General features: G+C 37.8%; 1 protein-coding gene across 4 annotated transcripts in view; it reads right to left on the minus strand.

The window, feature by feature from the left end:
- The window catches only part of plce1 (phospholipase C, epsilon 1), a 158,683-nt gene extending 150,185 nt beyond the window's left edge, over positions 1-8,498 (minus strand). For all 4 annotated transcript variants that reach the window (XM_061909582.1, XM_061909581.1, XM_061909580.1 and 1 more), the window contains exon 1: positions 8,347-8,498. The gene's annotated coding sequence lies outside the window, so the exon portion shown is untranslated. The remainder of the gene's footprint in view (positions 1-8,346) is intronic.
- Positions 8,499-11,490: the final 2,992 nt, after the last annotated feature.

Here is an 11,490-nt window from a genome sequence, read left to right on the forward strand (position 1 = left end):
GGAAGAGGAGTAGAATATGAAAGAACCATATTAACCCAAATATCAGATGACCCCGTTTTTTGGGGTCATTTGTCACGAGTGACGGAAAGTCATTTGATGACCTCTTTTTGGGTTGCATGCACATTCAAAACAGACGACCCTTTCGCTTTAATCCTCCTTTTTCTGATAACCCCGAATTAGGGTTGTAGGGTATACCGGTACTACCATAGTACTGCGATACTAATGAATCATTTTCTGTACTATACCGCGCCTCTGAAAGGTACCAGTCCGCCACGCCTCCCCCTCTATATCTCTAATCCTCGCCTCCATGGCGACAAATAAAGTACGTTTCTTATAAATATCATCCCTGCAGGACAAGGAATAGCTAAACATTCTTCACTGCACACCGTAACTCACCGGCGTCAAAATGTAAACAAAAGCCATTGGTGGATCTCCATTTAAAATGCACTGTAATGATACCAAGTACAGTAGTGTATCTAGTGGATACTACTATGATTACGTCGATATTTTTTGGCATCACCACATCTTTCATTTTTTTTTTTTTATATTATGTTTAAAAACTCAGGAAATATGCCCCTAGACACCTGAGGACTTGGAATATGACCAATGTATGATCCTGTAATAACTTGGTATCGGATTGATACCTAAATATGGGGAATCATCCAAAACTAATGTAAAGTATCCAAATAACAGATATAAGCGATTATTACACTTTAACAATAGTGTAGATTGAACATGTTGAAACAGAAAGAAAGCAGATATTAACGGTAAATGAACAAGTAGATTAAAATCTCATTTTCTACTACTTGTTTTGACAAAATATTAGAATGATAAATGACACAACACGTTACTGCAGCCGTTCGCAACCTTTTTTCAGTAATGCACCCCCTGTGAACATTTTTTTAATTCAAGTACCCCCTAATCAGAGCAAAGCATTTTTGGTTGGAAAAAAAGAGATGAAGTAAAATACAGCACTATGTCATCAGTTTCTGATTCATTAAGTGCAAAAATATTGCTCATTTGTAGTGGTCTTTCTTGAACTATTTGGAAAACAAGATATAAAAATAACTAAAAACTTGTTGAAAAATAAACAAGTGATTCAATTATAAATAAAGATTTCTACACATAGAAGTAATCATCAACTTAAAGTGCCCTCTTTGGGGATTGTAATAGAGAGCCATCTGGATTCATGAACTTAATTCTAAACATTTCTTCTCAAAAAAAAATCTTTAACATCAATATTTATGGAACATGTCCACAAAAAATGTAGCTGTCAACACTGAATATTGCATTGTTGCATTTCTTTTCACAGTTTATGAACTTACATTCATATTTTATTGACGTATTATTCAATAAATATATTTATAAAGGATTTTTGAATTGTTGCTATTTTTAGAATATTTTTTTAAAAATCTCACGTACCCCTTGGCATAGCTTCAAGTACCCCCAGGGGTACGCGTACCCCCATTTGAGAACCACTGTGTTACTGCATACGTTGGCAGCTAAATTAGGAGCCTTTGTTTGTTTACTTCCTACTAAAAGACAACTTGTCTCGTATGTTCACTATCTTATATAAGAACAGACTTGCAAAAAGAAACGTATGTTTAATATACTGTAAGATTTGTTGTTAAAATAAACCAATAACGCAAATTTTTGTGGTCCCCTTTATTTAGAAAAGTACTGAAAAGTATCGAAATAATTTTGGTACCGTTACTAAAATATTGGTATCGGGACAACGCTATCCCGGATTCAAGATAACTCTGAATATAAGACGACCCCGATTATTCAAGACCTTTTTTTACAAGCATGTTTAAATCTGTTTTTAAATACATACTTTCAACAAGTAGATTGACATAAAAAAAAAAAAAATCTTCTTATCATATCTTCTTCATATTTCTGTTCGATACTTGTTTGATCAAGATTATCGTAAACATTGGCATAATTGCTACTCCTCCCTTGTTTGCTGACAACCTTAGAGGCACTTTTTTCCCAGCATGTCGCCAGGTCACGAGTGTGTGTGAGTGATAGGAAGAAAAGCGCTGACTCGCTTGAGGAGAAGTTGTTGCTTTATTTTGCATTACAAATCTCCTGACCTGGAATATAACAAACTTTATTTGTCAGGGTTTGTTTAGGTCACCGTAGAGTGTGAGGGACAGAAAGAAAATCTGTCGCTTTTTAATTGCATGCATAAACCTGTAAACCCTGAATATAAGAGAGCGTACCTTTTTTCAGACATTTTTAAGTAGAAAAACATTGTTTTATTGTTGCATTTTCATTTTAATATAAAGTTTGTTTAACTTATTTTTACACTTGTAAGACAAATCTAATGCTAATATGCCTGCGCAGTTGAAAAAGGTTACATGATGGCCACAGTTTGACACTGGAACTGATTATTTCTAGCTCCATTATTTACTATGAGAAAATTATCTGACTAGTTGTGAGAGAATACAACTTGGGTTTTGTTTGTTAATATATTTTTAATACTAAAAAAATGAATGAATCATCGTCATTATGCATAAAAATCATAAGTGGCTGTACAGCAAAATTTTTCATTTTCCTAAAGGAACTCTCCTGACGGAATAAATAAAGTACTATCTAATCTAATCTAATGGGGAAAAAAGTACAATCAAAATAATATTTCATGCCCGATTCTTTAGAAATTCAGGGTGTGAATCTTTGGGCACCTAACGATTTGATCCGACTCATGGCAGTGACGCCTTGATTCAGAATGTTTTAATTGGTAAAATAATTAAACTTTTTCAAAACAAGTTACAGGTTAGAAAAGCGCTTTTTGATTGCATGGAGATTGCCTGAAAAAAAAATGTTTTATTGATTCTTTTAAATGTGTGTGTGTATATATATATATATATATATATATATATATATATATATATATATATATATATTATTTTTTTTTATTTTTTTTATTTTAGAAAATGATGAATGAATTTAGATTTGAGATGAATCACAATCTTGATTTGGATGTGAATAGTTTTCCTTGTGCACTCCGAGAGATATTTACAAACAACTTAACAACAGCACATGTGCACTTTTGCAGTAATTTTTGCAGAATCCAAATGAAAAATTTCATATTAGTTTGACAGGAAAGTTGTAAAAATGTTAAAAACACTTTTTTGATTTGTACAATGGCAACATTTTGACCCTGGAACATATTATTATTTCATTTTGTTGGGTTAGGTCAGTGGTGTCAAACGTAGGGCCCACGGCCTTGAACAGGTTGTTTCCCGCCCGCGGGATGAGTTTGCTCTGTATAAACATTAGCCCAAAATTTTCAATGAAAGAAACTGCTGTTCTAAATGTGTTCACAAGATGTCACAATAGCAATTATTTGTATCTTTGTAGATTATGCTGCATACAAATAAATATATAATAAACCACGTTAGTGCACCAGTCGGGGAAAATTAGCAAACTACATAAATAACATACTGTAATTTGAGTTCGATATTATTTTTTTATTTTGACAGATTGAAAATGAACACCAATGAGTTGACTGATGAACATTATCACATAATTTATTTAGAAAGTATAAATAACGACAAATAAAGAGAATTAGAGCTGGGCGATATGGGCTTTTATTAATAGATCTCGATATTTTTAAGCCATGTCACGATGCACGGTATATATCTCGATATTTTTGCTTACCCTGAAATGAACACTTGATGCATATAATCACAGTAATATGATGATTCTATGTGTCTACATGAAAACATTCTTGTTCATACTGCATTAATATATGCTCATTTTAAACTTTCATGCAGAGAGGGAAATCACAATTAAGTCAATTTACCAAAACTGTATTTATTAAAGGCCTATTGAAATGAGATTTTCTTATTTAAACGGGGATAGCAGGTCCATTCTATGTGTCGTACTTGATCATTTCGCAATATTGCCATATTTTTGCTGAAAGGATTTAGTAGAGAACATCGACGATAAAGTTCGCAACTTTTGGTCGCTAATAAAAAAGCCTTGCCTTTACCGGAAGTAGCAGACGATGACATCACCCATGTGAGGGCTCCACACATATTCACATTGTTTATAATGGGAGCCTCCAACAAAAAGAGCTATTCGGACCGAGAAAACGACAATTTCCCCATTAATTTGAGCGAGGATGAAAGATTTGTGGCTGAGGATATTGATAGTGAAGGACTACAAAAAAATATATATAAATAAAATAAAAAGCAACGGCTCCGGGCGGCGGCAGTGTGAGCGTTTCAGATGTAATTAGACACATTTACTAGAATAATTCTGGAAGATCCCTTATCTGCTTATTGTTTTAATAGTGTTTTAGTGAGATTGTAAAGACATACTTCGAGGTCGGATGGCTGCGGTGAACATGCCAGTGTCTCAGAGAGAAGCCGACGAGCCAAGCTCACAGTTGCCTTTTTTGACAGCTACTACAGGAGGACGAATAATCCACTGATGTCTCCGGTAAGATATATATCACAATTTTCCCATCCAAAAACATGCTGGTTGACGTAGAGAAAACATGTTCGCTTGACTGCTCTGTGTTAAAGCTTCACAACAAACAAAGAAACACCGGCTGAGTCTCGGTGCTAAAGACAGCTGCAATACACCGCTTTCCACCAACAGCATTGTTCTTTATAGTCTCCATTATTAATTGAACAAATTGCAAAAGATTCAGCAACACAAATGTCCAAATTACTGTGTAATTGCGCGATGAAAAGAGACGACTTTTAGCCGTAACTGGTGCTGAGTTAGTATGTCCCCTCCAACCCGAAACGTCACAAACACACGTCATCAACATACGCGTCATCATTCCGCGACGTTTTCAACAAGAAACTCCGCGGGAAATTTTAAATTCTAATTTAGTAAACTAAACCGGCCGTATTGGCATGTGTTGCAATGTTAATATTTCATCATTGATATATAAACTATCAGACTGCGTGGTGGGTAGTAGTGAGTTTCAGTAGGCCTTTAATGTTGTTAAGCAGTGGCACAAACAATCATGTCATTTCAAAACAGAAAGTGCAAGATTGTCAGAGACATTTTAAAACCAGCTACGAGTGCACTTTTGTGCATGATGTCACTAAGATGACATATCAAAACAACCCTAAATTAAATTGCACTTTTTGTACAGAAGGCCACTACAATAGATTAAAACAAATAAAGTGCACTTTTGTGCATGATGTCCCACAAGATATTTCAATAACTGTCAAATAAAAATGAGCTACATAATAGGGAATCAATAGTGTATGTCCTTCGCTATGTGGTAGGTCCCTGCGGACATTATCTCATTCTGTCGACTCTTTTTTTCATAAGGTGTTGATCTGGAAATGGTTGCTTGGGCATTTTTTTGGGTGTGGCACCAAACAGAGATGTTGACATGCAGAGTTTCAAGCACTCCTTATTCTTTTTCGGGTGACTTTTCAAATGATGCTACAAATTAGTAATGCTGCTACTTTTTGTAGCAACGCTTTTGTCGCATACTTGACATATCACTGTTGTCTGCTGAACATATTCTCACTTGAAGCCAAACCAACGCCAGACGATGGACCCTGTGCTGTTTTTCTTGGGAATTAATTCTTCCTTCATTCGTTACCAGATTGGCACCTTCTTTCTCTCGTATTACCACTCTGACCACTCCGCTGGCATCACAGCTAACGTTACCCATGCCACTACCTCTTTGCTCGGCGAGGGCGTATGACTTTGACGTGCGACAGTATGTGACGTATGTAAGAAGGTGCGCTTGTTTTACCTCTCTGTGAGAAGGAGACAAGATAGAGTGAGAAACTCCTGTAGTGTAACGCCCGCAGCTAAAAGAAACTGCGTGAGAACATATACTCGAATATCACGATATAGTCACTTTCTATATCGCACAGAGACAAACCTGCGATATATCCAGTATATTCGATATATCGCCGAGCCCGAGATAGAATACGATTAACCGCGAAGTTGGTAGAGTGGCTGTGCCAGCAATCTGAAGGTTATTGGTTCAATCCCCGCCTTCCACCATTTTAGTCCCTTCCATTGTGTTCTTGGGCAAGACACTTTACATTTTCTCCTGATGGGTCCTGGTGAGCGCCTTGCATGGCAGCACCCGCCGTCAGTGTGTGAATGGGCGAATGCGGAATTACTGTCAAAACGCTTTGGGGCGGTATAGCTCGGTTGGTAGAGTGGCCGTGCCAGCAGCTTGAGGGTTGCAGGTTCAATTCCCGCTTACGCCATCCTAGTCACTGCCGTTGTGTCCTTGAGCAAGACACTTTACCCACCTGCTCCCAGTGCCACCCACACTGGTTTAAATGTAACATAGATATTTGGTTTCACTATGTAAAGCGCTTTGAGTCACTAGAGAAAAGCGCTATATAAATATAATTCACAAAATTCACAAAAAGGGGTAGAAAAGCGCTATACAACCCATTTACCATTTACCAACATGCAAGTGTAAAATCACATCGATGACCCATGACTGCCGCGCCAGGTCCACTACTGACCACATTGTGAAGTATGCGGACGACACAACAGTGGTGGGCCTCATCCGTGACAATAACGACATGGACTACAGGGAGGAGGTGAAACATCTGGTTGACTGGTGCAGAACAAACAACCTGGTCCTGATCGTCGACAAGACCAAGGAGATCATCGTTGACTTCAGGAAGCACCAGTTCAGCCACGCTCCACTCTTCATCAACAGCACAGCGGTGGAGATGGTAAGCAGCACAAAGTTCCTGGGGGTGCAGATCACTGACAATATAACCTGGTCCCTACACACCGGAGCTCTTGTAAAAAGAGCTCAGCAGCGCATGCACTTTTAGCGTCGGATGAAAAGAGCACAGCTCCCTCCCCCCATTCTCACCACATACTACAGCGACACTATAGAGATCCTGCTGACCAACAGCATCTCTGTCTGGACTGGAGCCTGCAATGCCTCAGACTGGAAGTCTCTCCAGAGAGTGGTGAGGACGGCGGAAAAGATTACCAGGACTCCTCTTCCTCCTATCCAGGAAATCGCAAAAAGCCGCTGCCTGACCAGGGCTCAGAAAATCCGCAAAGACCCCTTCCACTCCCACCAAGGACTGTTTTCACAGCTGGACTCTGGGAAGAGGTTCCGCAGCCTCCGAAGCAGAACCTCCAGGTTCTGTAACAGCTTCTTCCCTCAGGCCGATAGACTCTTGGATGCATCATAATTAATTTACCCCCTCAACTCCCCCCCAAAATGGATTAACTCGCTGGAATAGAAAGGACAATATAACATAAATCCATAAACCTGGATGCATTTGCACAAGTGCAATATATTTATCTGTACAGTAATCTATTTATTTATATCTGCACCTTATTGCTTTTTTTCATCCTGCAGTACCTAGAGCTAATGCAACGAAATTTCGTTCTTATTTGTACTGTAAAGTTCAAATTCTAATGACAATAAAAAAGAAGTCTAAGTCTAAAAAAACAACAACAACACTATATGTACATTTTGTGACTGTGCTTGGTCTATTTTTAAATAAACAAAACAGTCTGAAGTTGCATTGTTTTTAAGTTATCGTGCCGTGATTTTACCAGTCCGGCCCACTTGGGAATAGATTTTTCTCCATGTGGCTGCCGTTCTAAAATGAGTTGGGTTATGTGGAACCGAATGCAGTAAATTATGCAATATTGTGTCAGAATTTTCCCTTTTTTTCCTATTATCTCCACTTCTAAAAAGGTACAAACAGCTATTTGTGTGACAAATCATCCTTAGAATGCACAAAATGTCAAAAGTCCAGTAGACATTGCACTTTTGTAGCCCATCCATCCATCCATTTTCTGCTGCTTAATCCCCTTGGGGCCGCGGGGGGAGCTGGTGCCTATCTCAGCTACAAGCAGGCGGAAGACGGGGTACACCCTGGACAAGTCGCCACCTCATCACAGGGCACTTTACCATATTTTTTTTTTAACATCATCCATTTCCTACCGCTTGTCCGTATCATATTTACTGCATTTCAAATGAGTTCCTGGTGTACTTTGTTGTGTTATTTCCCACCAGCAGCTCCACTTCCAACATGTAATACTAACATCCCCAGCACTGAAAGGTCAAAGGTCATAACACCCCAACAGGCATGTTTATACGACCACTCTTAAAACATCGCCTCAAACCACCACAACAACGACCATTAACAGTTTATTTCCCCCACTAAAAAAACAAATTTTATTTCCCAACATTTAAAGTTTGGAATATTTTATCGACAAGAAAATAATCAACAAATGCATTGATGTCATGTTAGCCCGGCGAAGACTCACCTATATACTCATGCTAACTAACAAACTCAAGCCCACACTGTCGGAAAGCGTCTCTGGCGATAGTTAAGACGTATTGAAGCAGAAACTTACCGAATATTGTGGTTTATACTCATTTAGCATCCATTAAAAAGGAGTCAGGTGTTGGAGAAGTTTTGCAGCGAGTGAGAGTGGACGCGGCTTGATTGAGCAGCTTGCCTCACACACTTTGCTGCTGCGTTCAGGGACACCTCGGGAATCTGTGCGGTGATTTCAGTTTCTTCGTGTTGCATGGAAAATTTGTTGTCAACGTTTTTTGTTTTTGTTTTTGCATTTAAAAATAAATAAAGTATATTACTTATTGAATTAAAAATGTCATGAAAAATCCAAACTTTAATAAAAGCACTTTAGAGATAAAAAAAAAGAAAAAAAAAGAAAAATATCCGACTGTGCGTGAATGCAGCTTTTCAGTAGCTGCTGAGCTGTGGACAAGGGGACAATAAGTGAGCCTAGTGTGTGTGTGTGTGTGTCTCACCATACTGGAATGTATACTCACTTAGGCCAGATGTACATTTTATGCCCTCCTATACATTATTGAGCTTTTTATCCCCGCACGTACACTCACAAAATTTATTGATTGATTGAAACTTTTATTAGTAGACTGCACAGTTCAGTACATATTCCGTACAATTGACCACTAAATGGAAACACCCGAATAAGTTTTTCAACTTGTTTAAGTCCATGTTAATCAATTCATGGTATGATGGCATCTACATCAGAGGCCCCAAACCGCTGGGTCAAGGGCCAAATAACAGGCATGGGATTAAATGAAGTACATCCATTTTGGAAATATTCTAGTTGGTTTTATCTAATAATGTAAAATCAATTAAATTTGATATGGCGAGATTATGTTGTTGTTTTTTTCACGCAAAAATCCCTGGTGATGAGATGCCATCCATCCATTTTCTACCGCTTATTCCCTTAGGGGTCGCGGGTGGCGCTGGTGCCTATCTCAGCTACAATCGGGCGGAAGGCGGTGTACACCCTGGACAAGTCGCCACCTCATCACAGGGCCAACACAGATAGACAGACAACATTCACACTCACATTCAAACACTAGGGCCAATTTAGTGTTGCCAATCAACCTATCCCCAGGTGCATGTCTTTGGAAGTGGAAGGATGCCGGAGTACCTGGAGGGAACCCACGCATTCACGGGGAGAACATGCAAACTCCACACAGAAAGATCCCAAGCCCGAGATTGAACCCAGGACTGCAGGACCTTCGTATTGTGAGGCAGACACACTAACCCCTCTGCCACCGTGAAGCCCTCATTGTTCAGTCGTTGAGGATTAAAGTTCAAAGGAGAACTTCCCACAAATTGCAGGCTTGCAGCGATTAACTATTGTTGTTGTTTTTTTGTTTTTTTTCATTCAGTATTTTGCTTGTTCTTTCAAGCTCCCGGCCTATATAAGTGGGTCTATTCCATTCCACCTTGGAAAATGAGGGATTCTTTTCCCTCCTTGTACACTGATGGGAAGCATGATGCCATCCTGCAGGAATGTGCAATCCCCCCCAAGAAAAATCCTCAAACCCTCCTCACGCAGAAGGTTATGTGCACATTTTTGGGATTCCCCCATCCTTTTCATAAAAGCTATGTCATCTTTTTAATCATAAACATTAAAAACACATCTGATATGAGTTGACGGCACTGAAATGAAAAAAATACATACTCTCAAGGGAAACATTAAATGCGCCTGGATGAATTAAAAGAAGCATTAAAACAGATGTTAGTTTTGTTTGATGCATTACTGTATCTATCATAAAATAAAAACGCATAAAATTCCAATGTCATCTATGTTTTGAACATACATTTTTTTAAATGTATTCAAAGTATTGATTATTAGATACAGAAGCTTTACATTAAAGCCTTAAAAACAGATGATTTTTTAAATTGATGCAATCAATAGTGTGTATGTACATACATATATACACAAACACATATATAGTTTATAATACATATATGTACATATATATATATATATATATATATATATAGTTGTATATATACTTATACATTACATACATATTTACACATACATATATATATTTAAATATATATACATACATATACATAGATGTATGTAAATTGTATGTACTGTGTAGGTATATAAAAAACTATATATACACACATACATAGTTTATATTATATATATATATAGTTTGTATACATATTTATACAGTAAATACATATACATATATACATACATACATATATACATACATATACCTTGATATATGTAAATATGTATGTACTGTATAAGTTTATTTAAAAAAAAATATATATATATATATGTGTGTGTGTGTGTGTGTGTATTTTTCGAATTATTTAACATTTAAAAAATGTATACACATATATAACATTTGAAAAAAATCGAAGTTGTATATAATACATAACATTCAAACCATTTTTAATATTTGGATTATGGATATTTTTACTATTATTTAGTGACTCAGCGATAAGGTCTCGCATGAAGATGCTGCTAAATTAGTGGAGACTGCCCCCTTGTGCCAGAAAAGACACGTTACATCCACGAAAAATATTAACCGACTTGTAAGCGTTTGAAAAATTATTATTGGACTAAACGCATGTTAATATTTTTATAAAACTCTTACAATATTTCAGAAAAATAACTAAATGCTTATTAATACTTACCTTTTCATTGTAATTATATAATTAAATATTTAAATATAATAATATAAAGGACCTAATGAATGTGATATTTACATACAACCATTAACATCCATTTTCTACCGCTTATTCCCTTTTTGGGGTCGCGGGGGGTGCTGGCGCCTATCTCAGCTACAATTGGGCGGAAGGCGGGGTACACCCTGGACAAGTCACCACCTCATCGCAGGGCCAACACAGATGGACAGACAACATTCACACTCACATTCACACACTAGGGCCAATTCAGTGTTGCCAATCAACCTATCCCCAGGTGCATGTCTTTGGAAGTGGGAGGAAGCCGGAGTACCCGGAGGGAACCCACGCACTCACGGGGAGAACATGCAAACTCCACACAGAAAGATCCCGAGCCTGGATTTGAACCCAGGACTGCAGGACCTTCGTATTGTGAGGCAGACGCACTAACCCCTCTGCCACTGTGAAGCCCACAACCATTAACAATATTTTCAAATAGTAACAACAGTAAAGGCTTCACGGTGGCAGAGGGGTTAGTGCGTCTGCCTCACAATAC

Source organism: Nerophis ophidion, linkage group LG08 (genome assembly GCF_033978795.1).
Source record: "Nerophis ophidion isolate RoL-2023_Sa linkage group LG08, RoL_Noph_v1.0, whole genome shotgun sequence".
NCBI lineage: Eukaryota > Metazoa > Chordata > Actinopteri > Syngnathiformes > Syngnathidae > Nerophis > Nerophis ophidion.